This window comes from Somniosus microcephalus, chromosome 11 (assembly GCF_052327205.1).
Source record: "Somniosus microcephalus isolate GS21.2 chromosome 11, FLI_Smic_1.0, whole genome shotgun sequence".
Classification (NCBI taxonomy): domain Eukaryota; kingdom Metazoa; phylum Chordata; class Chondrichthyes; order Squaliformes; family Somniosidae; genus Somniosus; species Somniosus microcephalus.
Genome location: NC_140997.1, coordinates 77048928 through 77073526, shown reverse-complemented (window position 1 = coordinate 77073526; position 24599 = coordinate 77048928). Strand labels below are relative to the sequence as shown.

Genomic DNA, 24599 nt, shown 5'->3' with positions numbered 1-24599 from the left:
TCCCCTCCACGCCTCCCCAAACCCCCTCCACGCCTTCCCGTTAATATTGGGCCCAAAATTTGTGTGGGCAGGGGATCAGCTTGCTGTGGGGGGTGGGGGTCAGCATGTCTACAATCGGAGGGGTGGGGGGTGAGCGAAATCTCGGGGCAGGGGAGGTCTAAGGTACCCCTGTGGGGCCAGGAGGAGCAAGAGTGTAATTTTACTCAATAATTTTTTTTAAACTTGTAGCTCACGAGTAACGGTAGTCCTTTTGGAAAGCCCATTAAGCTTTCAAACCATTGCAGTCTGCTTGGATTGTCATTTATTGTTTAAAAGGCTAGGTATTGAGGCTGGAAATCTGAATCTTGCTGAAAAGGGGCTGGTTTAGTTTAACTAATAATAAGTCTTAACATAAATGTAAAATATTAAACCTGACACATGGAAATGGGCTGCAATAAAAAATGCCCTGCTAATAAATGCCAAAAAGTGATATAACACTCACAAATGATGTCAGCCTCCTGGATTTAGTTTTTTTAACCTTTGGGGTAGCTGAACAAATTGCACTGGCAGAATTTTGTATCCTTGCATCATAGCCAGTAATGCACTTTCTGTTGCTTTTGTTGGTACCTGTAACAGGTGACCAGGAATCTTGGAATGGGAATTCCTTCTACACTTGCTAAAGAAAGTTGTGGCTCTGATAAAGACAGATCCAGTGCCAGGAACACTTTCAACATGGATCATTCAGTGACGGTCAACGCCTCGCATTCACAAGTTGCTCAACCAATATATTTGCCAGATTTTGCCAAAGTAAAAGGGATATAATAGAGAGTGATTTAGTGCACATAAAAACTTTATTTAGGATTTCAAGAGATTTCTTGGGGATAATTTACCTGTCTTCCATTGAAGTTGTGACATTCAGGAGAAAAGTCATCTTGGGAGGTCAAAAGGTCAGAGTTTAAAAGAAGGTTGGTTGAAGATAGGAAAGTTTAGTTAACACTTTTTAAGAGATATTTGATTTTTTCTTAACCCTTTAAGATTGTTGTACACTAAATAGTCTGTGCAGCAGTTACAACGACCATTTTTCACATTAATGTATCTTAACTGCATTGAAAATTTCATGTCACTCCAGTGTTACTTTATTTCATCTAGTCAGTGTGGGTTTCATTAAATGGCGAGCAGGCTCGAGGGGCCGAATGGCCTACTCTTGCTCCTATCTTCTATGTTTCTAATTTTGTTTCCCCAGCAGTTTTATATTGCATCTAAACAAATGGACGTTATTTGGACAGGGTACAGTAAGTCTGAACAGACAACTACTCCTGCTCTGGGCTCCCTTCATTATTGTCAGCTGGCTTCTCAGCAACTTCAGCCCCTTTTCCGAACCAGTGTAAGTAAAGATTGGAATCTACATCGGGTCAGTGGGGTAGGAATTCGTCTCCGCCCATTTACAAGCCTGAAGCAGGAGAAGCCGGAGACCTGAGATTGGGGCTCGGGCCTCATCAGCCCATTGCCAGCAAGCTGCAGCCATCAATCGGGCCTCCAGAAGCAGCTCGCCGGATCTATGAAGACAAATTTGGGCCGGCTGCCTCCCTGGCAGCAGCCCTCAGTTAGATCCTGGAAAGAGTGGGGTGGGGGGGGCGGGGCTGGGCAGGGAGGCGATCGAGAGGGGGTTGTGCAGGGGCTGGAAATAGTCTTTGGGACTGCTGTGTAGTTGGGAGTAGGACTCTTGATCCTCCCGGCTCCACATTCAGGTAAGTAATTTTTTCACGGATGTCTCTGTTAATTCAGTTTAAAGCTTTGTGAAGATTGTTTTTGTTTATTTCATTTTGTTTTGGGGGAGAAGTTTTTAAAAATCTATCAGAGTACGTATGTCCACAAACTAGTAGAGTGCCTCAAAAGGTGCTTCCTTTTAAGAGTCATATAGAACATGGATGGAGTTTTTTTTTCATAGGTGTGGACCAAAAACTAAACAAAGGTGAAACGTCTATCAGCCATAACTATGCGATGCAGATTTAAATGTTATTTTCTGAAATATTTTGTTTTCATCAAAGTTTTGAACTGCTGGGAATTTGAAAAGCTTTTTCACATTTAGCTGTAGTATGGAGTTTCCTGTACAATGTTTGCTTACCTACTTATTTATTATTCTCTAACAATGTACCAGTATCACATATTCACTTCTCATGCTAGCCATCTTCAAGGGCTATTTAAGTAAGACTGTCCAAATCAAGCGTCCAGTCATTTTAATCATTTCCCCACCTTGTAATCTTAAACTGGAATGTTAAAAACTGTTTTCAGAAAATTTACATGTGAACGCAAAAGAGCGAAGAAATGTGTAGATGAATTTGATATATATCAGTTCATTTTTTAATGAATTCAGTAATACTTGCTTATTACCTCTGATATTATCAAAATCCACAAGCATACAGAAGCTGAAGGCAATCTCCGATAATCTGCCTCAGGCATACTTGTCTTTGCATTTTATGTTTGCCTGTGATTGTAAACTTGGCCAGGAATGTGGGCTAAAAATAACACCGCGCAGACCACTATTACAGAAATCCATTGCATATTCGGACCATTTCAAAATTGTGTTAAGGTTTAAATGGTTCATTTTGTTCAAAGGCAACATTATAATGTGTTATTTATTTTTACCTGCTTTTATAGCATTCTGCATTATGGTTTTATTGAGCATCATTCTTGTAAATGTTATGTGATGAAAATCAGGTTCTATAAAGTGTCAAGGAAATTCTGCACTTAAAAGTTTAAGGCTACAAAACGTAATTATGCCTTGTGGTAGCTACATAAATCGAAGCTTTTACTGACCTAAAAATGAAAGAGAGGACCGTGTGCAACGGAGTCTAAACCAGACCATCTGAGTTTCAATCCTAGTTTCATTGACATTTACCCAGGGCATATATGTCAATTTGACATTTGTCACCTGGAGAAGATAGGAAGATTTAAACCAGGAAGAGTTTTATTCCTGATTTACCCAAGAATTCTTTATGATAGGTTGATAGAGAAATGCCATTGAGTAATGTATAAAGGCAGGATGTCTGCTGGCGTTGTTATATATTTAGGCCCAAATATTTTGGGGACTTGCACTATTGTAGTGACCAATCAACAGTGCTGGAATCCTGGAAAGGCATGAAAGAAAGAGGAAATTGTGGAGTAAATGACTCACATGATTAATTATGTCACTCCATATTTTCCCGTGAATTTTGCCATTACCCTCGCTGGAAACAGTTAGAAAGTAATTATCATAGCTCCACCTCTATTAAATGGTGATCATGACTTCTCTGCATTTAGCCAGTTTTCACACCGCTGGCACTTAAGATAATGGCACTGGTGCCCTGGCAGAGGTGTGACTTATTGACTTTAAATGCATTCTCTGATTACAGTTAAATGACAAGCTAATGTGTTTGCTGATCGGGACTGGTTGAAAGACCGGTTCTTAAACCAATGCATTATCATGTCAGTAAAAAGAATTATTAGCAATTCTTTTCCTTTAAGTATTTTTTTAAATTATATTTCTTTTCAAGCATTGATTGTTTCTATGAAGAGTATAATTGTTTTGAAACAGCGGTAGAAACACTTGCACAAATAAACAGGGCTGGAGGGTGCAGCAAAAGATCTTACATCAGAACACCAGTCCCTACCGTCAAGAAGTTGAAGGACTCTTAGGTGACAATAAAAACAGAAAATGCTGGAAAAACTCAGCAAGTCAGGCAGCATCTGTGGAGAAAGAAGCAGAGTTAACGTTTCAGGTCGATGACCTTTCCTCAGAAGTCTTAGATGACGCTGGCCCCGGCTCTTCCCTCATATTTAAATTAAAATATTCTGTCTCTATGAAATGCCAGTATTATGGACTTGTTCATCTAATAACAATTGCTTCATTTTTGCTCAAAATTAGAAAAGGCCTGGAATTGATTGAAGCCCCAATCTGCTTCAGTTGAAAGTGTTTTCTTCTCAATTATTAATTGTGAAGATGAAGATATAAGACTTTCTCTTACTACTGTTCGGGCCTCAAGAATTATGAATAAGCGTAACAATGACAGATAAGTTTGTGATCAATTAAATTGATCTTTATTCACGCTACAGTTCAAAATTCAAGTGTACATAGAAGCATTCCCTCGCAATTAATATGCTCACAGTTTAATAGGTCAAACATACATAAAAATTATTCTTTAGCAATATCTAAGCTCTATGTCCGACTTTCATACATACTCTTATCCCAGGGTGATCAGCCCATAAAAGTAGTAGGTTGCAAACATGGACTGGCCAGCCAAACCACTTTCTGTGTCTCTTCTCTGTCTCTTCTCTTCTTTCTTCCTTCTGAATTTCCCGCTTCTGGGTCATTCTTTTACAATGCCGTTCTGCCGGCCCCCCTCGTATATCTCCGTTTGCCTCCCTCTGATAGGTCAGTTTCACTCCCAACCTTCCCTTTGGAGTTCCTTCTGCTTGACACGTTCATGTTCCTGTGATCTGTGTGGGGGCAGGACTTCCTCTTCACCCGGGGTTTCTCCTTCCTGTCCATGTGCTCTCACAAACAAAGGACCATGTTGAGTCCTTACAGGCAAAGGACCCCCTGCTGACTTCCTCCATTTTGTGTCCTCACAGACAAAGGAATACACGCTGACTTCCTCCATTTTGAGTCCGTCCGTAATTATTTCACAATTCGTTCACAATTTTGATTTCCACATGGTAGCAGCGGTTTCATTATGTTTTTTTTAGAATCTTATGAAGATTCCTGTTGCTATTTCTCACAGCTAGCCCCTGCCCCATAAATACTTTAAATCAAATGTATTTGTCGCATTTCCAGAAAAAGTTGACCGCTCAGCTTCCAATTCACTGCCATTCTCGCTGTGACGTATCTTAATTAATAAGGAAAATAAGGAGTGAGTTAACAATGGCGAGATGAGTGCGATAGCCAGTGCAATTTACAGTGTATATTGCCGATCTCACCTTTGCACCAAAATCTGGGCCTTAGTGTCAGAAAAGTAATTGGCACTGTCTGTGGCAAGGTGAAACATCCCATTGCCCTGAGTGAGGATAGTGGGATGTATGAGGGAGGGAGCTAATGGGACATGGGAGGAACACTGAGGAAAAACAAACAGGAATTTGTCAAAAATAAGACAAATATTTCAATCCATTGTCATTTTCTTCTATGTTTTCAATTAATTGAAATCCATCAAAGAAGTAAATAATAGGGGGTAGTTTCTGCTTTGTGTGCAATCGGGAAATTGCACCCAAAGTAGGCTTGAAATTACGCTGGTTAGGTTACACTTGAAGTTTCTGCTAAAATTCATTTGCAGAATCACAAACGTAAAATCTTACACGAACCAGCGCAATCGAGCAACGTAATAGAAACGTAATCTTTTTTTTTCCACTAAAGGTGTTCCTTGATGTATGTAAGAGTGGTAAGCATTTTTAGTAAGGGTCTCCAGTCTACCACTTGTGAGTAACCTGATTTAAAATCATGAAAATGACTTAAAAGAATGACACTGAACCATTTAATAGTTTCATTGGTGTAGACTAGTCAGTTTCTTAATAAATTAAGTAATGTTTTGCTATCAAAAAACTGCTAACAATGCACCTGTGCAGTTAAAATAAAAGAGCACAATTTAAAGAGCCTTCCCTAACTGGTGCAATCAATGGAATCTCGCAATTCTGACCTGCTGGCTTTGCCAGTTTTGTGTGCGGGGCCTGATTGAGGCAAACTGAATTTTGGACCAATGTAAAAGATCGCGGAAAACACGAGCATAAATGATTTTGGGTGTAACTCACCCACGTTTTAATTCCCCGATCTTTTGCGTCGGTTCGGCCGATTCTGCCCTGGGCGCACTGGAATCTGGGCATAAAACTAGCGGAATCAAGTGGTAACCTCCCCCCTAGATTTAAAGGCATTTGTTTAATCAGAGTAAAATAGTAATGTGTGAGTTATATTGTGTAGCCACGGAAATCTAAGACCATAATAGCTGAATATTTGGCGGAATATTTTGTCATTAATAGTTCCAATAGTGGTATGAATGATTTCAGGCAAACTGTACATTTTAAATTATGAAGTTGATGCCAGCTTTTGGGTTGTGGGTTCATTCCCACTCCAGGGACTTGAGCACATAAATAAAAGCTAGGCTGACACTCCAGTGCAATGCTGAGGGAGTGCTGCACTGGCAGAGGTGCCGTCTTTTGGATGAGATGTTAAACCGAGGCCCCATCTCCTCTCCCAGATGGACGTAAAAGATCCCATGACACTATTTCGAAGAAGAGCAGGGGAGTTATCCCTGGTGTCCTGGCCAATATTCTGCCCTCAACCAAAGCCCTCAACCAATATAACAAAAACAGATTATCTGGTCATTATCACATTACTGTTTGTGGGAGCTTGCTGTGCGCAAAATTGGCTGCCACGTTTCCCACATTACAACAATGACTATACTCCAAAAGTACTTCATTAGCTGTAAAGTGCTTTGAGACGTCCGGTGGTCATGAAAGATGCTATATAAATGCAAGTCTTTCTTTTTTTGTGTAATAATTGTATGCAAAGAATATTTCAAATCTCTTCATGATGTCTGTTGCAAGCCCACGGAGAATGAGCAGGTTAGCAGATTGAATCTGGTGTATACCAGTGTATTGTTTTTTAATGAGTTCAATTATGAACAAGTAGGCAGGTAATTCAAGAATAAAAGGCTCCCTCCAACTGGGAGAATTTGTACAAAGATCAGGCAATCAGTCGACAGTGGCACAGCTGTCTGGAAATCACAATGAGTTGATATGTCTCCCAGATCATTAAGTTGCCCTCTGCAGTGAGCCAAGTGTGAATCCAGAACCAGATTTTACAGATGAGAAGCAACATGTCACCATAAGTAAATCTGCATCATATGTTCTCCTTTCAGGTGAAATGGTCAGCCCAGATAGTTCCACAGACAGGAGAGGGCAGATTTTAGCATAAATACTACATCAAGATAGAACCCTTGATACTAAAAGGTTTTATTACTTTATTTGAAATCCGTCCAACGTAAGTATGATTTAGAATACACTTATCAGGTATTCCCGATGTGAAGACTGCCCCTTCAGTGGACAGTCCCATTATGTAAACAGTTGCTCCTTAAAAGGACAATAGTGTTATAAAACTGTTCAATTCTGTAAGAATTTTTGAGATAGCTATGAAAGCTAAAAGTTCCCCTGGATAGTTTGCTTGAGGACAGCCATGATTTAGGATTGTGTAGGATTTCAGAATAGCGTATAACAGAAACATAATGCGCTGGGTTATGATGGTGCACTGCCAGCGTTCGCCGACATTACCCCTCTGAAACTGACCACAACTTCAGGATGTAGCGCACGTGCATCTAAACGCGAAAATCCTGAAGTTGCGGTCAGTCATTCACTGCTCCAACACTGGCTGTGCTGTGGACCCCCCATAGCTGACAACCAGTGAAATCAGTGGAACTGACAAAAACTTGAGCTTTTCTGCACTAATATTGTGGTTAAATACCCCATTAAATGTTAAGCCTTGTTGGAATAGGTGTAACTGGGGTTTATTGACAGCGTATTGACTGCTAAACAATCGTTCTGACCCCGAAATATTTTTTAAAGTTTGTTCATGATATTTCAGCTTCTACCTTATTCCCATGTGAAAGTCGCAATCTTTATTTCGCTCTCTGTAACATTTTTAAAAAGTGAGGATAAAAGCTGCTTTTTATTTCCTGGCTTGATGACGTCCCTGCTGCATCGCTATAAGAATCGGCAATTCACAGCACTATATTCAATTACACATCGAGAAGCCTCAAGCTTTCTCCACAGAGATCGTGAGAGCACTGTGGACAGCTTTCTTCGAGGTCAGCGGCGAGCGCCTCTGTTTTGCCGCTGACCGCAAATTACGGGCCCATAAATAATGCAGCCTAATACATTTACATTCTTTTATTAAAAACGATGCACAGGCTTTTAGTTGTTATGCTATCTCTGTATTGATGTTAATTCCCATTGAGATTATATGCCAAGTGGCTCCAACCAAGGAAGGACCAGGGTTTGTGCTATTGCTCCTTTTGTATGTGAATGTGCCGTTTACTTTTCCTGCCTTTGTGACAACTGCAGCAAACATCACATCAATCAGAATTGACTTAACATTAACCCAGTCAGGATGGCCTTTCTTTCTATTAGTGGTATTATGGTTAGTCATTTAGCTGATTGTTCATGAATTACTGGTGCTTGGAGACTGTGGTCAGCCAGACCAGCCTCTGACTTAGGGTAAGATCATTACAATGATTTTAAGTATATTTAAGTAATTATAAAAAAAAACAAATAGATTTATTTTCAGTACAGACCTAATGTTGAATAGTCTATCACGACAAGCTATTAACAGCTTCACCCTGAACCAGAAGTTAAGCAAAAGCAAATATTCCACTTTTAGGTGGAGAGAAGTAGGGCTCACGCCCAGAATGAAGGTATTCACAAAACTGAGATCTAATACCGTCAAGCTTCTTAAATCATAAGGGAGCATAGACTCATGCTAACCCATCGCCAATCCATTGGACAGGAAAAGAACATGAATCCATTCCACCAGTAGTCCTAGACTGTTGAAGCTTACAAGCGTGCACACAAATAGATTGTTAAGATCAAAACAAGCCCCTTAGAATGTGAGAACTGCTGAGGAGCAGAACCACAGATCCTCCACAAAATCATTGTTACAATTTTATTTTTGAAGGTTTTTTTTTTCCAAAAAAAGGGTCAAAAGCTGGTCACAAATTAGACAGGATTTGAAATAACACAGCAAATTAACACAATTTGTAAAAATATAATTGATGGCTTATTTTCATTCTTAGTTGGCAGGAAACTAATGGTTGGCTAGGGTGGGTTGTGTTATTTGTATTATTTGAAGGAAAGGGGCATCTGAATCTGTAGTGTTGAACTGTGACCAGTTTAATCATTTGGCAAATTAATCTAAACTGATGCCACTCAAGTCATTTCTGCTGAGCTTTGAAGTAATCACAATTAGAAGGTTGCATGCCCCAAGCTTAGGGCTATCTTAATTTGAGCTGTCCAGATTCAATTACATATGTGAGCTTACTTTGGATTTTGCCCAGCCACCAGATGGGATATATTGTGGAAGCAAAGGCCGCGATTTCGTCTGCCGAGGCGGGTTGAGGGTGGCCGGGGTCGGCGGCGGGTACCTGACCCCGCTGCTGGCTCCATTCCGCTCTGCTGAAGTGATTTTCCATTGATTGGGCTTGTTAAGCCCGCCCTTCGAGGTTCCCGGCCAATTAAAAGGAAGCGAGTCTGATGATGTCATTTGATGATGCATCATCAGCCGGTTTCCTTAAAGGGACCATGCGCAAATTGATTTTGACAGTTCTGCTGTCAGTGTACTACAGCATTGAGGTGCTACAAACACTGACAATCACTGCACGAAAGTGCATGTCTGCACCCAGGCTCTCCCATGACTCCCTCCATATGCTTATGGAGGGAGTCACAGCACGCAGGGAGGTTCTCTTCCCTTCCAATGGGCGGAAGAGACCTCCCCAGGAAACCATTGCAGCCTGGTTGCACATTGCACAGGAGGGCACAAGCAGGGATGTCATTAGGAAAACCAGGCTGCAGTGGCGCAAACCTTTCAATGATCTCAGTAGATCACAAAACATTAGTACAAAGCCACATTCAACCTCATCCTGCTGTGCACTAATCACAACCCCATCACTCTGCCTTCCATACCCTACTCCTGCACATCCTTACTCACACCAACTTACCTTGCACCTCCACTCATCCCTCTCTATCTACATTATCACATCCCCATCTCACTAGCCACCCCTCACACTCACCCTCACCCTCTGTTAATGTGCTGTCAAACATTGAAATCTTTATTTTCAACACTTTGCGTTCTTGGACAGATTTGTGTGCACCTTTGGAAGTGGCTTAGTGAGTGGCAGTGAATGGTGAGGCATAACGGTACTCCCCGCAATGGTGATGAGTGTGAAAGGAATGGATAGAGCATCGTAGGGATGCTTTATGGTGTTGGTGTAGGGTGGGGCCAACCTGGCGTATCATGTGGCAGCCAGGGTGTACAGCATCAAGTGAAGTAAATCTAGACATGGTGAGGCTATCCCTGGCATCCCGGGCAGCAATGTACATGGGTGATGATGCCCTGTGTCCTGTGCAGCATCAGTTGATTGCATTTAAGGTGGGTGGTGTTGCTGGTGTGCCCGGTGATGCTGGTGTTAGGGCTGAGCATGGTGGGATTCTGAGGACCAAGGTGAGATTTTCTCAAGGGCACCGATGCTGATGGAATAGATGGCAGGTTAGGTTGAGATGACAGAAGTGATCTGTCAATGGTGAGAGAGGTTGTTCCAATGAGGTGGCACTGGATAGGGAGTTTGCGTCAAACACTTGCTAACTGCATAAAGCTCAATCTGTCTTCTAAATGCAGTAAGCAACAGCTTCTAACCTTGGAAAGTGAAGACCTATGAAATGGGAGCTTTTATAGACCATTTGCAGCTGTCAGGTTAGTAAATCATCCCATGCTGACACAACACCCGACCTCCTTACCTGACGTGATCCCCGAGCAACAGGGAAGCCATTGGCGAGCTCTAAAAATCTAAAGGTGAGCTTAAAATAAGACTTAATTTCCCCTTAACAATCCAGCTAATGATCTAAATTGCCTACGCCGCTTGCTGTCAGGTCTGTTCAGCACTGACAAATTTCAAATTTCACAGCTCCAATCCTGTTCTCTCAGCGCCGGTAAAATTCCGACCAAAATATTCTATGGTGGAGAGAAAATGAACATTGTCTGACTTACCTCACTTGGATTAAAGTTCCTGACAAACATAGAATAGCACGGTTAGTGAATGTAGCCTAAATATTCTAACATTTCCCTCCGGAAGCAGGGCTGTAATGGTGAGTCCCTTGCAATGACAATATATGTAAAATATATCTTTAAAAGGCGCAAATCATATATGTTTGCTTAAATAATTTGACTGCTGTTCCATGTTCACTTTACAGAGAGGTCGCTGATCCTCTTTGAGCCATTGCTTTCAGTGTATTGGAAGGCAAGTGATCATTCTCACAGAGGACACCTGCCTTTTGAGATAGGCAGCACGAATACTAGTCCTTTACAGTGCGCTACAATTTTCACGAAGGAATTCTGTCATATTGAATGCCCTGGTTAGCCAGAGTGCTAAAAAAGTGAGTTCAGAATCTACGGGTACAGCAAGTGACTGCTTATTAGTCCACTTGTGGCCATTGGGGACCAATTATTATTGTTAGTTGGAGAGATAAAAGTCTTTAATATGAACCTCTGTAATTGTGAAAATTGTTTCAAAGAATGAAATTTTTCATTAACTGTGGACGTGTCACACACTGCCATTTATCACCTAGTAAATTGCTTGAACTAGCGTGCCTGAACTCAGTTGAAGATCAGATCCATTCTCTTGAAGGTTTTAGCAGCACATGTGCATTTCTCTTTGGCCTCAATAGATCATTATTGCAACTGGAGAAAACTTGTTGTGCACATAATGTACCTCTTCCAAAATTCTATAGACTCTGGAACAGTTCCCATGGATTGGAGGGTAGCTAATGTAACCCCACTATTCAAAAAAGGTGGTAGAGAGAAAACAGGGAATTATAGACCGGTAAGCCAGACATCGGTAGTGGGGAAAATGCTAGAGACCATTATAAAAGATGTAATAGCAGAGCACTTAGAAAACAGTGACAGGATCGGAAAAAGTCAACATTGATTTACAAAAGGTAAATCATACTTGACTAATCTACTGGAATTTTTTGAGGATGTAACTGGTAGAATAGATAAGGGAGAACCAGTGGATGTGGTGTATTTGGACTTTCAGAAGGCTTTCGATAAGATCCAGAATAAGAGATTAGCATGTAAAGTTAAAGCACATGGGATTGGGGGCAAGGTACTGACTTGGATAGAGAACTGGTTGGCAGACAGGAAGCCAAGAGTTGGAATAAATGGGTCTTTTTCCGAGTGGCAGGCAGTGACTAGTGGGGTACCGTAGGGATTGGTGCTAGGACCCCAGCTATTCACAATATATATTAATGATCTAGACGAGGGAACTAGATGTAATATCTCCAAGTTTGCAGATGACAAAAAGCTGGGTGGGTGTGTGTGCTGTGAGGAGGATGCCAAGAAATTCCAGTATGATTTGGACAGGTTGGGTGATTGGGCAGATGCATGGCAGATGCAGTATAATGTGGATAAATGCGAGGTTATCCACTTTGGTGGCAAAAACAGGAAGGCAGATTATTATCTGAACGGCAATAGATTGGGAGAAGGGGAAGTGCAACGAGACCTGGGTGTCCTTGTGCACCAGTCGCTGAAGGTAAGCATGCAGGTGCAGCAGGCAGTTAAAAAGGCAAATGGTATTGTTAAGTCTGTGTGTTCTAGTTGTAATTACTAACACAGACTACAAGATTAAAGTTCAACAGGTCTTTACTGGTTGGAGGTCAGGACTATACTAAAATACAATATTACTACACAGTGCTTATATACCGGTGGTCACCACCGGTATTACGTATACAGCAGCCAGAGAAAGTAGTACATCTCTTAAGGTGGAACAGGCTTAAGTTCTCTTAAGGTGGAACAGGTTACATACACCACAATCCTCCCTTTTTAGCTTAACAGTCATATCCCCATTTAACATGACATAATAACATATATAACTTCAGGTATAAACAGTTCAAAGGTTCAGTCTCTCAGGAGGCCTTCTGATTCGGTTTGGATAACGCCTTTCAGTGGTCTCTGATTCCTGTTGCTGAGGTGACTCCTCTAGTTGGTCTCCCATGCATTGGGTGTTATCATCCTCAGGTACATTCCCTGCCGAGGTAGATGCTTCAGGTTCATTAACGTCTTCCACAGTTGTCTCTGTCGCAACCATGCGTTCGACCCTTGCTCTCGATTCTACCAGTTGATCCGCATGACGCCTTATCACATTGTTACCAATATCTACTGTGTACATTAGAGGTCCTTGTCTGGCCCAAATTATTCCGGACTGCCATTTTTCGTTTCCATAGCCCCTTGCCAACACTGGTTGTCCTACGTCGAAACTTCGAGTGGTCTTGTTATTAATATGCCGGAACTGTTTGTTTTCCACTTCCCTCCGCACATTTGGTTTTAACAAGTCCAACCTGGACCGCAACCTCCTGTTATAAAACATCATGGCAGGACTTTGGTTAGTCACTGCATGAGCGGCGTTTCGATATGCCATTAGGAAATTGTCCACCTTGTGCTGTAGCGGAATCTGATCATCGTTCATGGCCTTTATTGCCTTTTTGAATGTTTGGACAAATCTCTCGGCCAACCCGTTTGTCGCCGGATGATATGGGGCAGAGGTATAATGTTTCACCCCATTCTTCTTTAAGAATTTTTGGAATTCTTCCGACACAAACTGTGGTCCGTTGTCCGAACAGATCTGTTCTGGCAATCCGTTCCTTGCGAATATTGTTCTTAACACCGCAATTGTCTTTTCTGAAGTAGTGGTATTCATCTTGATCACTTCTGGCCATTTGGAATGTGCATCCACTGCAATTAGGAACATGGAGTCCATGAATGGACCAGCAAAGTCAATATGTACGCGTTGCCATGGGGCTGAAGCCCATTCCCATGGGTGTAGTGGTGCGATCGGAGGTGCATTTTGCACTTTTTGGCACCCAGCGCAGCTTTTTGTCAACTCCTCTATCTGTTGGTCAATACCCGGCCACCATACATAAGCCCTAGCAAGACTTTTCATCTTAACTCCCCCTAGATGACCTTCATGCAATTCTTTTAGAACTCTTTCCCTTAACTTGGGAGGAATAATCACTCTTGTCCCGTACATCAAAGTACCATGGCAGACGGACAGCTGGTCTCGCCTTGCCGAGAATGCCGGTAACAGAGGATCACCACGTGTTGGCCATCCTTTCACTGTCACCTCGTAGACTCTGGACAGTGTCGGGTCGTTCCTGGTTTCTCTTTCAATACTTGCATTGGTGACTGGTAAACACTCGATGATGGTCGAATGAAATAACTCAACAGGGTCAACTTTCGTCGTTTCTTCTTCTTCAGGTAGTGGCAGGCGCGACAGCCCTTCAGCATTGCCATGCTGCTTCATACCTTTGAATTCTATTTGATATTGATGTGCCCCTAGGAAAAGGGACCATCTCTGGAGATGCTGTGCTGTCATCACTGAAACACCCTTCTTAGGGTTAAAAATGGATACCAACGGCTGATGGTCTGTCAGAAGTGTGAATTTTTGGCCCTGCAGGTAATGATTAAACTTCTTCACTCCCCATACAAGGCTGAGAGCCTCCCTATCGATCTGCGCATAGTTGCGCTCAGCGGAGGTCAATGATCTGGATGCAAACGCGACTGGCCTTTCCGTGCCATTTGGCAACTTGTGTGAGAGTACTGCCCCAATACCATATGGAGAAGCATCACAAGCCAACCGAATAGGCAGTGTCGGGTTGAAGTGAGCCAAATGCCTTCTTACAGTTTTCGCTCCATTCCCATGGTACCCCCTTCTGTAAAAGAGCGTTTAGCGGGTGCAGTACCGTGGATAGATTTGGTAGAAATTTATGGTAATAGTTAATCAATCCTAGAAACGACCTCAACTGAGAGACATTATCCGGAGCGGGAGCCTTTACAACTGCCTCTATCTTGTCAGGAGACTTATGAAGCCCCTCCCGGTCAATGACATGACCACAGTACGAGATCCGCTTCTGGAAGAACTCACATTTCTGCCGATTAACTCTAAGTCCATACTCTTTCAGTCTGTTGAGCGCCAGTTCCAAGTTTGCGAGGTGTTCTTCATCACCATCACCTGTAATCAGAATATCGTCCAGGTAACATTGTGTGCCTGGAATTCCCTGTAATACCTGCTCCATGGCCCTCTGCCAAATTGCTGGAGCCGATGCCACTCCAAAAACCAGCCTATTGTACCGGTACAAACCTCGATGCGTGTTGATCGTGAGGTATTGGCGTGACTCTTCTTCAACCTCCATCTGCAAGTACGCCTGCGCCAGGTCTATCTTGGTGAAGTGTTTCCCGCCAGACAACGAAGCAAAAATATCCTCAATCCGCGGAAGCGGATACTGCACCGTGTGAAGCACCGGATTAACGGTGATTTTGAAATCTCCACAGATGCGAACCTTCCCTGGTTCTCCTGGCTTGTTGCTCGAAGGACGTTTCATAACGGGAACAATGGGCGTAGCCCACTCACTCCAATCTACCTTAGACAGTACACCTGAACGTTCTAGCGCTTCCAGTTCTGCTTCTACAGTAGGTCGTATTGCATAGGGTACCGGTCTGGCTTTAAAAAATTTTGGGTGTGCATGTTCATCAATCTTGATGTTTGCCGTAATTCCTCTCAGTGTTCCCAGTCCCTGCTGGAACACCTCTTTAGCATCATCCAATATTTTGGACAATCGTTTAGGTTTGACATCTGTTTCCCCGGAATCTACCGTTAGTGCCTTCAAGGAGTGCCAGTCCATATTCATTTTCCTAATCCACTCCCGTCCCAGTAGTGGTGGACCTCCTTCAGGTAGCACATATAAGTCCATTACTTGGCTTTCTTCGCCCTTGTGGACCACTTTTACCTCTATCTTTCCGATGGGGTACACTCTTTGCCCCGTGTATGGGATATAATCTCCGTATCCCATAAGGGAATATGTTGGAATAACCTTTTGTAATCTTTCTTATTCATGACCGTCAATGCCGATCCAGTGTCCAATTCCATCTTTACTTGGACTCCTGCTATCTGAAGGGTGACCCAAATTGTCTGGAGATCTGCATCCTTACCAACATTGTGTACTCTTAAGCTACCCAGTTCATTACTGCTAGCGTCTGAATCTGACTTCTGTTCGGTCGAACTGTTCTTTGTCACCTTGTGTACCTTTATGTATTTTCCTTGCGGTGACTTTTTGTTGCTGGTCTTCTTTCCTGGCCGGCATACTTTAGCTATGTGGCCAAGCCTGCCACACGTTCTGCATTCTTGGTTTTTAAACCAACACTGGTTCTGATCGTGCGTTGTCTTTCCACAACGATAACATTTTACAGTACTCAAACCCAATTTATTTGTACTGAGTTCCGGTGACCGTAGCTGCATTACTGCCGTGCCTTTCGCTGCGGCTTCGTGTGCTGCTGCCATAGTGACCGCTTTCTCAAGCGTCAGCTCATTCTCCTCGAGCAGTCGCTTTTGTGTATCTTCTTTTAATAAACCACACACAAATTTATCTCGTAGCGCCTCTGTCAGTCTCGTTCCAAACTGACAGTACTTTGCTAGCTTACGCAATTCCATTAAATATTCAGCATTGCTTTCATCCTTCAGCTGCCTTCTGCTGTAAAATTTAAATCGTTCTGCTAGCATCAGCGGCGTGGGGTTTAGATGATTTTTCAGGACAGTAACAATCTCCTCGAACGTCTTATCCGCCGGTTCATCTGGTGATAAAAGGTGTTTCAATTGCCCGTATGTCTTCGCACCCATTAAGTTTAATAATGTTAGTGCTTTCTCTTCATCTGGAATTTTATTTGCTTTACAATAATTTTGTATGCGTTCTACATACATGGCCCAATCTTCGATGTCGCTATCAAAGGTATTAATGTTCCCATGTTTAGGCATCGTTGCAATTTAATTTATTTTTATTTTTATCCAAGATGGCGGCTTCCCGCTCTTGTCTTCGTCCTCCGCCTACAAAATGGTGGTTTTCCTGCGCTTGGCGGTCTTCACCCGTCCCCCGACGCTGTCTCCGCTTCACCGCGGCTCTCGCGCCTTCAGTTGCCCCAGACGCTGTGCCTTTTTAGCCCGAATGCGGCCCGGCCCTTATCACCAGCCGCGATCGATGTCCCCGCGCTGCGCCTTTCGGCCCGATTGCGGCCCGGCACTTATCTCTGGTCGCAATCGATCTCACCGCCCTTATTCCTCCGTCTTCCCTCCCCGTCTGTACAGCCAACGCGGCTGACTTTCTGGTCGCGTCGCTGCCCGGCTTACCCACCACCGAGGAAGAAAGAAGATAGCTGACAGCCGCTGATGGAGGCTTCGAGTTCAGGATGTCTTCTGCACTCTGGTTTCTCGATGTCTGCCGCGCGCCGTATCTTCCAGCAGGGTGATGAGGGTGGAAGCCTCTCTTCGACGTCCGTTCTGTGGACGAAGCCGCCGTGGATATAAACTGCCGCAGGGTAAGAATCGGACTCATCGCCACTGTTAAGTCTGTGTGTTCTAGTTGTAATTACTAACACAGACTACAAGATTAAAGTTCAACAGGTCTTTACTGGTTGGAGGTCAGGACTATACTAAAATACAATATTACTACACAGTGCTTATATACCGGTGGTCACCACCGGTATTACGTATACAGCAGCCAGAGAAAGTAGTACATCTCTTAAGGTGGAACAGGCTTAAGTTCTCTTAAGGTGGAACAGGTTACATACACCACAGGTATGTTGGCCTTCATAGCAAGAGGATTCGAGTACAGGAGCAAAGATGTCTTGCTGTAGATGTACAGGGCCTTGGTGAGACCACACCTTGAGTATTGTGTGCAGTTTTGGTCACCTTATCTGAGGAAGGATGTTCTTGCCATGGAGGGAGTGCAGCGAAGATTCACCAGACTGATACCTAGGATGGCAGGAATGATGTATGAGGAGAGATTGTGTCGATTGGGCTTATATTCGCTGGAGTTTAGAAGAATGAGAGGGGATCTCATTGAAACTTATAACATTCTAACAGAACTAAACAGATTAGATGCAGGAAGGATGTTCCCGATGGCGGGGGAGTCCAGAACCAGGGGTCACAGTCTAAAGATAAGGGGTAAGCCATTTAGTACAGAGATGAGGAGGAATTTCTTCACCCAGAGAGTGGTGAACCTGTGGAATTCTCTACCACAAAAGGCAGTTGAGGCCAATTCATTAAATATATTCAAGAAGGAGTTAGATATATTTCTTAAGGCTAAAGGGATCAAGGGATATGGGGAGAAAGCAGGGACAGGGTACTGAATTTGGTTGATCAGCCATGATCTCATTAAATGGCGGAGCAGGCTCGAGGGGCCGAATGGCCTACTCCTGCTCCTATCTTCTATGTATCTATGTCCACAGACTCATTATTTCTGGTCATGCTTTCTCCACACATACTTTATAACACATGTCATGACATAATCATTAGAGATAGTGAGACATCTGTTTATGATTTTGATCTTTTTTTTCCAGAGGATGAAGCAACATTGCTCTTTGATTAGGAAGGAAATAGATATTCTGCAGGCCAATCTCTTACATATACATTTCCAGTACTTTTGAAGGGTATCGTTTTACAGAGCTGAAATGTACTGTTAAATATATGATAATCAAGGTTATTTAAGTTTTAAGTCATTTGTCATGGCATGATACCCCACTGCAATTCCCAAAATTTCTACAGTTACCATGTGTCATGCAATTTGCTGCCCGTGTATTGTATGAAGTCCCAGAGGCAGTGAAAATGGCAGTTTCTGAGAAGATCTGAGTGATAACAAATCACTTCCATAACAAATCACCATTTAGTGTACAGTGTTGCAGTACATACCCCTATTCTCTCTACTGTGTTTATTCCTCTCTTAGCACCAGTCAACGCTCTTAAACTCACCTACTGTTAAAAATGTAGAAAACTAAATTTCCAGACAAACTGCAGGATACTCTTAAAAGCAATGCCGATTATGGGGCAATATGACACCAGCGGGCTTCAAATTATGAAATTATTTGACCTGGTAGATAGAAGCAGACTGATGAAGGGCCATAGATACAAGATTAAATGTAAGGGCCGCCAAATTCGGCTCCTTAGTTAAGGTTTGGAGAAAAAAATGGCGGCCGCCTCGCTTCCGCCAATTCCGGCGCGGCCCGTGCTGTTCACCACCTTGGTGAGGGCGGGACGTGCGTGCATCGGCAGTATGCAGAGAAGGCTGATCATGACGCCAGTCAGCGTGTAACGCTCATTTGACACATGACCTGCCAATTTCGACATTGCCATTCCAATCGATGCCCTCTCCTAAGCATGCACAGCTCAGCGTGCCTTCAGCTGCACGAAGGACCCCCCACCAGCGCTATTTAAAGGGAAACATCCAACTTGCAGGTAAGTTGATTATTTCTCATCCTGGATCTTGCAGAGTTTATATATCAATATACTGGCTTTTCAAAAGTTGTTAAAGTGTGCAGGGAGTGCTGCTGGACATTGGGAAGGTGTTGGCAGCTACTGGAAGTCCTGAGTTCACCACTTGCTCCCAGTCATGGGGACTCTAGTTGCAGCCCCCCCCTCCCGCTGCAGCATGACAGGGAGATGGAGCAGAGGCAGCAAAGAAGACAAGCTGCTCACAGAGGGAGGAGGAGGAGGAGGGGGAGGAGGGCAATCAGCAGGAGACCTTACCCACCTAAGGTCTTCAAGGAGCACTTCTCCTACCTGCACCTAAGCCAGGAGCAGTGTGTTCATTGGCCCCGCTTCAACAAGGAGGTGGTCACAGAAATCTGTCACCTCTTAGACCAGACCTGAAGACTCAGAGCAGGGCGACAACGGCTCTGCCAGTGGCCCTCAAGGTGACCGTGGCACTCAACTTTTTCACCAGCGGATCCTTCCAGGCTGGAACAGGCAACATAGCAAACATCTCGCAGTTCACCGTCCATCGCTGCATCTGAGAGGTCACAAAGGCTCGGTACTCTAGGAGAAGGGACTTCATTGTCTTCTCTCTAAACAGAGAGAAGCAGGATGAGTGCGCTTGTGGTTTTGCCAGGATATCGGGCTTCCCCATGGTGCAGGGCACCATCAAACATACACATGTGGCTTTGCGGGCGCCGCATATCAATGCTGGGATGTACAGTAACTGCAAAGGGTACCACTCACTTAATGTGCAGTTGGTGTGCGACCACACCCAGCACATCATTATGGTGAATGCCTGCTATCCTGGCAGCAGTCATGATGACTTCATGCAGCGTCAGTCCGCTGTGCCAGCAATATTCCAGCCACCATGTCAAACCCGAGGGTGGCTGCTCGGTGACAAGGGCTATCCGCTCTACGCCTGGCTGATGACTCTCCTCCACAAACCCACCACTCGTGGCCAGCACTCATATAATGACAGCCTTGCTGCCATGAGGAACCTCATTGAGCAAACCATCGGGGTGCTCAAGCAACAGATCTGCTGCCTTAACCGTTCAGGAGGAGCTCTCCAGTACTCGCCAGAGTGGCTGTCCCAATTCGTGGTGGTCTGCTGCATCCTCCAGAACTTGGCCATCATGAGGGCGCTGCCCTTGCCACCATAGGTTCCATAACCACCTCAGGAGGATGAGGCAGAGGAGGAAGAGGAGGAGGAGGAAGGGAGCAGGCAGCCTGCAAATCCCCATTCTGGATGGATTGTCTGTGAAAGCATCATCAGACTCCGGTCCCCCTGAATGAAACCCCAGATCCCCATTGCTCAACACTTATCCACCTCACCATCCCTCTATCATGGAACATCACTGTGTTCTCTTGGCCACAATGCTGAAATAAAAGCCCCCACAAGAAAAACATTCCAAACATAATTTATAGATGATGAATTCCAAAACTACATTACAAAGTCAACTAATCACCCTTATGCATTCCCTTAGTATCTGTCTTTTGTGTGCCTTTGCCTATCCTAATGCTCCTATGAAGTGCTACCCCAGTGGCTGCAGCATGGCTGGTGGAAGGCTGCTGACTTTCAGTGGCGGCACTGAAGATGACCTCGAGCATCTCTGGGCCCAGAAGGCCCGGCTGTAGACTGCACCATTTCGGCACGGGTGGCAGCAGTCTGGGCTGGCTGGCTGACGGGCAACCACAATGGCGGAGTGGCAGTGGTGGGAGGATGATTGTTGTCATCCTGAGAGAGGACAGCAGATTTGAGCTCCACAGAGCCACTGCCACTCCCCCAGGGCAGCGCCTCAGCGTTCCTCATCATCTGTTCGAGGACAGATTGCTGGACTGTGACACCCTGCCAGCCCCTTTCCACTCTCATAAACCCAGCCATGGTGGCAGCAAGCTGAGCCTGCATGAGAGCATCAGATCAATGATGGTGTCTCTTCTTCTCTATCACTCTCCTCCTCTACTTCTTCATGCACTTCATGCTTTTTGGGTAGAGAATTCCAAAGATTCACAACCCTCAGTGAAGAAATTCCTCCTCATCTCAGTCTTAAATGGCCGACCCCTTATCCTGAGACTGGGCCTCCTAGTTCTAGACACTCCAGCCAAGAGAAACAACCTCTCAGCATCTACCCTGTCAATTCCCCTCAGAATTTTATATGTTTCAATGAGATCACCTCTCATTCTTCTAAACTCCAGAGAGTATAGGCCCAAGCTACTCAATCTCTTCACATAGGACAACACTCTCATCTCAGGAATCGATCCAGTGAACCTTCATTGCACTGCCTCTTGTGAAAGAAGCATGTCATTCTGAGTGGAGCTAAGGAGAGGGGAAGTTACCAATGTTGCAACAGGGCAGAGAAAGGGCACCTCAGTTCTTGGACGCAGCACTGGCAGCCTTAATGCAGTGATAGGAGGAGACAGGTCCTCTATCCGCAGGGGGCCAGGAGGCCTTCCAGACGGACAGTACAAAGGCAGTGGGAGCAGATAGCTGAAGCGGTCAGTGCCACCAGTCTTTCCCCCAGGACCTGGATCCAGTGCCGGAAGAAGTTTAATGACCTCACATGAGTGGTCAAGATCAGTGAATGCATCTTCAAATGCCATCTCCCACCAACTGCACCACTAGCCTCATACACTGCTCAATGCATCACACCCTCATCACTCACCTACCAACGATCTCTATCAATCACAACTCATACCTCACAATCATAGCTTCACCTCACCCTCACACACTTACCACTGTTGCAAGCCTCACACCCACATCGCACACCTTGCACACACTGCCAGCTATTCAACCATGACAGGCACATTACCCAAACACATTGCATCACACTCACTGACACACATCATCCAAATACATTGCACCCAAACACATTGAACCGCACTCACTGACACACATCACCCAAACATTTTGCACCACGCTCACTGACACACACATCATGCAAACACATTGCACCACACTCACTGACACACACATCACCCAAACTCAGTTGTTGAATATATTCAGGGCTCAGATAGATAGATTTTTGGACTCTAGGGGAATCAAGGGATATGGAGATCGGGTGGGAAAGTAGAGTTGAGGTCGAAGATCAGCCCTGATCTTATTGAATGGTGGAGCAGCCTCGAGGGGCCGTATGGCCTACTCCTGCTCCTAATTCTTATGTTCTTATGTCTTAAGTGCGGGGAAACCTTGTTTACGTGTGTAAATGGGATTTCCACCACACGTCCGGTGAAGTTACAATGGCAGAGTGGACCATAGCTCTGAAGAAATTCCTAGTCCATGTCAACGTTCAAGATTAGATTGGATAGATGGATGAAGGAAACGGAAATGAAGAGATGTGGGAATAGTGTGGGTAAATGTGATTAGGACTATTTGGTCACATGGAGGGTAAACACCAACATGGACTCATTGGGCAGAATGGCCTGTGCCTGTGTTGTAACTTCTGTGCATAATTACATATTTAGCAGACGTACACAATAAGACTTCCATTTCAAAATTAGCAAATTGGTGACATTGTTATCATTGGTGTGATCAGAATTTATATTATTCGTAATGAGATTACTCCAATAAAATCTAACCAACTTTGAGAAAGGGTCATCCATATAGAAAAGTGATCAAATCCTAGTGTATTTGCATATTGTTACAGATGTCCAATAATGTGAAGTAATCAACAGTGACAGTGATGCGGGGATGGGAGAGCTTATGATGAAAGTGCACATGATTCTAGGGCACTTTGTACATATTATGGTGCATTAAAATGTGAAGAAGAAACAACGGCAGCTTAAAGTGATGCCCAATATTTTTCAGTGACTGGTCTTTTCACAGTAGTTTAAAAAAAAAACACATTCAGGCAACAAATAGCCTAGTTGAGATCATTTAAACAAAATAATGTTTTAAGTGTTTCTGTTAGTAAACAGCCGCCAGGAGGTAGTTAACAGATTGCTGAAATGAAGCCAGTTTACATGAAGGGCAAATCCTACAGTTTTCAATACGAGCCTGCAGAAGGCCCTGAGAGAAGCATATTATCTTTTTTGAGTGCTAGGTCTCCTTGAATATCTATGGCCTGTTTGAGAATATGTTGTCGTTTAATGAACAATTTTGTGTCTGTTCGATGCTTTCTGTTCCAAGAAGTTTGAAATAATAAATAGAATCTTAGCCTGAAGATGAAACTGTTGTATAATATATTGTCATTAAAGATAAATAAAACATGTGGTTAATGGCTGCACTGTCACTTAGTAGCTCTCCGCTCTTCCCTGTTCGCTCTCATGCAATCATTCTGTGCCACATCTTTTTTCTTTGGTTCAGCAGTCCAGCCCGTCCTCCTGTTTGCCTCCGGATTGCAACAGCATTCTGTTTACTCTGATACAGCCTGCCTGACTGGCTCCCCAAAGATGAAATTCGCTAACTGAACTTGACAGTTTCCAGTCTGTCTCCATATGGCAGGGACTGTGCTGAAGCCTTGGAATCTGCTTGGGACTAGAAGACCTCACACCTTATTAAGACGGCAGAAATTACATGCACGTTGAGTTCAAAGGGCCCTGTTTTTATTCTGCTGGTCCACCCGTGGGATTCATTAAAGGTTTAAGTGAATTAAATATAATTTTAAACCTATCAGAAAATAACATTACGATATGATGTTTGACAGAGTTGTAAGCATCAATATAAATTTAAAGACTATGATATACACTTTTAGAGAAATAAAAAATACGTTAGATATTTCTTATTTAAATGAAAGAGCAGCATTTAGTTTAAATCACATTTTTTGGGCTGTATTTGTTTTATAGAATTTGGTACAATCATATTCACATATACGAATTTCTGATTAAAAAAAACTTGACAGACCTCCTATCTGTGCTTAGTACAAATAAGCGTTGCATGCCCAACCTAATCGGTGCATATAATAGCTTTACTCTACAAACTGTAAATAGATTAAAACCAATAGCTGAAGAAATCGTTTACCACCAACATTTATTTTAGATAATGAGGGCTAGAAATTGGGTGCCTTTGCGCCTCCCGTTAGGGCCTCCGGGGGGTGCGAACGGGGTGCAAATGGCTTTGCGACTGGGCGTGGCGCTGACATCGACTCCCGCCATATTCGGCGGGAGTTTTGCGGCGGCACTACGGCGTTGCCCCCTGATCTCCTTTGCCCGGAGATTGTGACATCATCGCCGTGTGCATCGCCCCATTAGCGACCCAGACCCGAAATTGACTTCCGCCCCCTGCAAGCAACGCCGGTCGAAAACACCGACAGCTGCAGAAGGCATGCATCGGGCGGCCGGCCACTTCGGGGGTGATGATTAAAGGCGAGGTGGCTGAGGTAAGTAAAAAAAAACTTACCTTTCTGTTGAAGTTTTTTTCGTGGGTTCCTGCCCGCGATCGATGAGCCCGGCTCTCTGCTTGAGTGCTGGGCTGATCGCACGGGATCGCGGCTGTCTTGGTGGTCCAGGTTGGTAATTTTTCTATTGCGGAGCCTGCAGCGATGACCCTTCCCTTTAAGGGAGGAAACGAGCCTTTGAATGCGGCAGGGCTGCACGGCCCAGTCTGCA

The 24599-nt window shown here is 44.0% G+C and overlaps 1 protein-coding gene across 9 annotated transcripts in view; it reads left to right on the top strand.

Moving 5' to 3' along the window:
* The window catches only part of rbfox1 (RNA binding fox-1 homolog 1), a 1299090-nt gene that overhangs the window by 537528 nt on the left and 736963 nt on the right, over positions 1–24599 (top strand). The window contains exon 1 of one of the 9 annotated variants that reach the window (XM_086000899.1): positions 6829–6985. The exons of the other annotated variants lie outside the window; for them this stretch is intronic. The gene's annotated coding sequence lies outside the window, so the exon portion shown is untranslated. Of the gene's footprint in view, positions 1–6828; positions 6986–24599 lie in introns of those variants that run through there. 9 annotated transcript variants of the gene reach the window in all.